Genomic DNA, 5,593 nt, shown 5'->3' with positions numbered 1-5,593 from the left:
GTTCCCACCAATCACCTTTCTGCTTACTCACCCCTTGCCTCACCCTCAATGCAGTGCAAGTATCTTTGCGATTGATGGAATGTGGCAACAACAAAATAAATCCTTTCCATTGCCAGATTTTCCCTGTCCTTTTCTGGCTATAACAGAATTAAATATTAAAGGCCTCCAGTTGCTCTTTTCCCCTCACTTTCCATCCAGCATAAGTGATTAAACAGAAAAGACTTTCTCTTCTGCCTTCCAAATTCCAAGTAGCATTTTAAAAGAAAAAAGAAAGCTTCCAATAAACAGTGGGGATGTGAGCCAGTTTGGGTGGGTACATAACATTTTCTCCGGTGTTTCCAAGAAGTCACCCAATTTTGCCTGTTCCCAAGTGTAGCTGAGTACAAAGTGAAATAAAGAATTGAGACAATAATTCAGACGCACTTTTACACACTTGCCCACACATACACACATTCTCCCCCCAAAAAACTCTGAAATAAATTCATTTTAAAAAGTGCATCTGCTGTATGTCACTAGTGACTGTCACAATAATCCTCATCTGTTTGGGTCAAGTAGGTAGGAAAACTATGAGTGGGCAAATGGATAAAATGGAACTTTTGGACAAGTCCCACAGATCTTCTGAATTTCTGTATCTCTTAAATCATTAGCATGAAATTGAAGCAAAAGATTCAGTTGCTATAAACTAATAGAAGTTAAATTTTTAAAAAAAGAAAAGAAAAAAGATCAGGAGACTGTGCCAGTGAATTCAAATTTCCCCCAGCAGATCCAAATATTCCAGTTTCATAGTACACATAAAACCTTTTACACAGCTCTCCTGGAAAGGGCACTTCTAGTGATCCACCCATCACTTTTTTTTTTCCCCTTAACCTTTAAAAGTCTTAATACGCTGCATAACCTTATACATTATACCTCTCAACTGCAGATGAGGCTTTTTAGCTTTGTATTAGATGTTGTTTTAATTTTGAAAAGAGAAAAGAGTGATTTAGCGAACTAATTAAATACATTTTCTCACGTAGATTAAGATTTAGAGAATTGCTTATTTCTCTAGATGGAGCTTAGTTGTTAAGCTACAGCTTACCTGGGCTTTTGATAGAAGTTACATCAGAGGATTCCTGTCAAGTTTTCTTTTAAATGTGGTAAATGAGAGCACTTTACCAGACTTGAATTTGAGTCCAGATTCTTGGTTCTCCTCCAGGCTTCATCTCTGTTTTTTTCTCTCTTGATTCATAGACCATCTTAAAAAATGGACAAAGGACAGTTCCTGTGATTTCTTTGGTATGTGGACCTTCCAGTAAGGAAATGCCCTGTAACCATGTAGATCTGCAAGTATTCAGCCACTTCTAGTCTTAGAGAGTTGCCTACAAGGTGAAATGACTTACCCAGGGACACCTAGTCAGTATCTGAGGCAGGATGTGAACCCAGGTCCTCCTGACTCCAGAGTCCCTCCTCACTTCTCCATGCTTCTTTTCATTCACTTTTCATCTTCAGAAATCCCTCTCAAATAATAAAAACAATACCATTCTTACAACAGAGATAGAGAATAACAAATCACACTAGCTTAGCTTGTAATAATCAACCAGAGCATGCTCACTTCGGCAGCATGTATACAAAAATTGGAACGATACAGAGAAGATTAGTATGGCCCCTGTGCAAGGATGACACCCAAATTCATGAAGCGTTCCATATTTTTTATCATTTTAAGGTACATAATGATGAAAATGAGCACCAGTTGTCCTTGAGGACTGTGAGTTTAGGGGCTGGTGCAAAAGATGAATTTCATACTGTTGAAGCAGAGGCACTGAACTATGAAGGCAATTCAATTTAAAGTAACACTGGCATCTTTGAAAATGTCTATGCAGCCTACAATTTCTCTAGGTGGCTTTGAGATCACACCACCAGTAGTTCTGTGGTTGAAATGTGGTTCGGGACCTGTACATGTGAGTGGCCAGCACTTAGTAGCCCTGGAGGAAGATGCAGAATCAGATGAAGAAGAGGAAGATGCTATGACACTCCTAAATATGTCTGGCAAACGATCTGTTCCTGGAGTTGGTAGCAAGGTTCCACAGAAAAATGATCAACCAGAGTAATCTAAAAATAGATTTTAAAATCACTGGCTATTATTCCATTTCAGCAAATATATAGCTATGTATGACTATACAGCTATAGGCAAATACATAAATCAATGAATGAATACATGCATAAGCACATAAATAAATGGAAGTCATTGGATCTGGGCCTGTGTTTTCTTTTTTCTTTTTTTTTAAAATTAATTTATTTGTTTTCCGTTTTCAACAATCATTCCATAAATTTTAAATTTTCTCCCCCTCCCTCTTCCCCTCTCTCTCCCCAAGACAGCATGCAATCTTATATGAGTTCTACACATACATTCTTATTAAACACATCTTCACATTAGTCATGTCACATAGAATTAAAACAAATGAGAGAAACCATGAGAAACCAAAACATAACAAAAGGGAATGTTGAAGATTTTCAATACCAATAAAAATCGGCAACTTTTCTGAAACTTTTAATCTTAGAGAGCTGCTTTGGGACACTGAAGGATTAAGCAATATAGCACAATGAATTTGGGTTAGAGGTAGAACCTGAACCCAGCCCTCTCTGACTCCTACAGCATCTCTCTAGAATTAATTTACTTGACTCTTATAACCTTTAGATTTTAATCTTTCACGTTCTTTATTTGTGAGGTTGTACATCATTCAGCCTCTTAAACTGCTTTTTCAGTTGTTCTAAGGAGAATACATTTTCAGTAAGTGTTAGTGACCTTAGCCACATTTCTTTACCTAGTTCTTATTTGACAGCTGGAAAAGGGATCTTTTTTTCTTAGATTTTCTGATGGAAAAGCAATAATAATTAAGTAGTGTTTCAATTATGCTTCTTATGAGTCCTGCGGAAGTAAAGCTGGCATTCTCAGCTTCTTACCACCTACCAACAAGCATGAAACTATTTTTGAAAGTGGTTTCATGAACAATTGGGAATGACAATATGGTATTTTATGCAAGTCAAAATAAGACAAGAGATAACAAAAAGATATGTGTGCTACCTGGACAATCAATTTTACTGTATCTGACTGAAAAGGCAGGTCCATTTTATATGAAAACAATAATATTAGTTAATTCAGTCAAACCATTAATACTGGTTGTAGGTGTATCTTTACAATGCTGTCCAATTTACATTAGCCCAAATACTGAGAATCACATCTACCTCAGGGTCTTGTATTTGTAACAGGCCAGTTCTTTGGTAAGTCCCAACCATAACCCCAAGGGAATCAGAATCACAGGGTTGTGGCATACCTCTCCACCAAAAATACGTGAACAAAAAGGTTAAGAGCAGAAACAACAGGGGGACAGAAGAGGCAAAGTGACCCACTGATCCACTCGGAGAATTTCTTGCTGCCTCTAGCATGACCTTGCCAACACCATTGGTTCTAAGAGATGACCTCTCAGTGACAGGCAGTAGTCAGTGGTCACTGCAGTGAAAAACAACAAGTCTTCAAATCATGCTCTGAGCTGTAAGACAGGGCACAATTCTGAGCCCAGATCTCCTGAGTTTAGAGACTAGTGACCAGCAAATATTTGGTTGCATATAGTATTATATTGCCTATGTTCTTTTACATGTTTGCAAGTGAAACTGCCAGGGCATTTGTGGGTGGTGATGGGCAAATTAAACTGGACCTGTCCCAGAACTCCTGTGTTTTGAAGAAGCCTTTCTACCGTGTGTAGATCATCTGGTCTTGGAGAAGCACACAAATGCACACACACACACACACATACACATATATGCGTGTATATATGTTTACGTATATACATATGAATATATACATATATTAGTATACTGTTTTTTACTTTTATTGTTTCTATGACAAGAGTAAAACATGTTATATAGTTAAAGGTGATCCACTGGAGAAAGAAGTGGCAAAATACTCCAGTATCTTTTCCAAGAAAATCTCACAGACAGTACTAAAATGATAGAAGGTCCTGTTGTGCTGTGATCTGTGGGGTCATGAAGAGTCGAACATGTCTGAACAACTGAATGACAAAAATGTTTTCTCTGTCTGTGGTGAGCAACTCAGTATGCAAGTCACATAACTATAGTCCAGTGAAATATGACAAGGCATGGCCACTAGGTGGGGGCTTAGCTGTTCTGATTGGATAAATCCACACCAACTCTCCCTTGCCCTCTCCCTCTTTCCCCAAGATTAACAACATAACCCACACAGACACCTAGAAAGAGAGAGTCCTGGGGAATATTAACTCAGGAACTACTCTGTGGGAATCATAAAGATGGGGGCGCTCCTCCAGAATATCTACTTAGAAAGGAGAAGTGCATAACACCAAGGGTAAGCTTAGGATGCCCATCTACAGATCTTTCCTATGATTTAGAATCAGATTGTGCTTTATAATTATAATGTCTAACCTTTGTCCCAGAGATTAGGTAAAGAAATTCAACTTGCTCCCTTTCTTGAAAGGGTGGGAAACTCCATGTATAGAATATTGGATCCACTAGAAGACATGAATGAATATTCTAGTTTCTTTTGCTCAACTGATTAGGGGACACGATTTATAAAAGAAAGGACACTGAGGAGCAGGTGGTGGGAGAGACGTATATCTAGAACTGTAATTTAAACATGAAAGATATAAATAGGACTGTTTGGAAATAAATGTATAGATAAATAAATGAAGAAAGAAATGCAGTTAGGTTAGGGGCTATCAATCCCTGTGTTTAGATGCATAGTAGGTTCTTAGTGGGTTCATGTTGAATCAATGAATTCCACCATATCTGAAAGATACTGGAAAAGTCTCTGTTTTGAATGATTGGAAGGGAATGAAAACACACAAATGACCAAGGAATCACCAAGGAATGACTATTTGAGTCACCATAAGAAAAAAGTCAGACTTTGAGGGATACCTTTGGCAATATGATGGACACAACATAGACATCAAGTTTTTTAAGTATACGAAAATCCTTTCTTCTCTAATAGAAAACGTGTAGATAGAATGGCCTACTTCTAGATAAACTGTCATAGATGTGTTTGGGGATTTTCATGAACCAATTTTGTGGTTTATCGCATCTTTTTTTATAGGAAATGAAGCAGGGGGAGAAGGTTTGAAGAGAGAAAATTGGAAAGAGAGAAATAGAAGCTGTGAGTTGGTCAAGGGCAATTGATATTCTTAAATACATACTTAACTTTCCTGGCTAATATATTACAATCTTTAATGTATGCATAGAAATTGAAAAGTCCCTATTGTAGCCAATTTTAGTAAATAATGAAACTTCACTCACCTGCAACAATTGTGAAGAAGTCCCATTTACATTAATGAAAAATCTGATTTATGGCATCATTTTAAAAATAAGTTCATTTTTATTGCCTTTAGGTATATACAACAATGAATGGATTAAAAAATGTTAAAAATCAAGAGCCCTCTAGAATCTGCTTTAAAAAGGAGAAAAAGAAGATTTGCATGAATCAAGAGGCATTGGTAAAATAAATAAACACAATTTTTCCCAGATCATTTCTATATTTCACTTGCAACATTTTCTATCTTATAAGGTGGTATTATTTAACAAAACCTTA

General features: G+C 37.0%; 1 non-coding gene across 1 annotated transcript; it reads left to right on the top strand.

Annotated features, from left to right (window-relative positions):
* Window positions 1-1,583: 1,583 nt before the first annotated feature.
* On the top strand, window positions 1,584-1,690 carry LOC140515067 (U6 spliceosomal RNA). Its single transcript, XR_011970830.1, has one exon. It is a non-coding gene; the product is annotated as a U6 spliceosomal RNA (small nuclear RNA).
* The last annotated feature ends 3,903 nt before the right edge of the window (window positions 1,691-5,593 follow it).

The sequence above is a fragment of the Notamacropus eugenii genome, chromosome 7, assembly GCF_028372415.1.
Source record: "Notamacropus eugenii isolate mMacEug1 chromosome 7, mMacEug1.pri_v2, whole genome shotgun sequence".
Taxonomy (NCBI): Eukaryota; Metazoa; Chordata; class Mammalia; order Diprotodontia; family Macropodidae; genus Notamacropus; species Notamacropus eugenii.
This window is presented reverse-complemented; position numbering and strand designations above follow the sequence as displayed.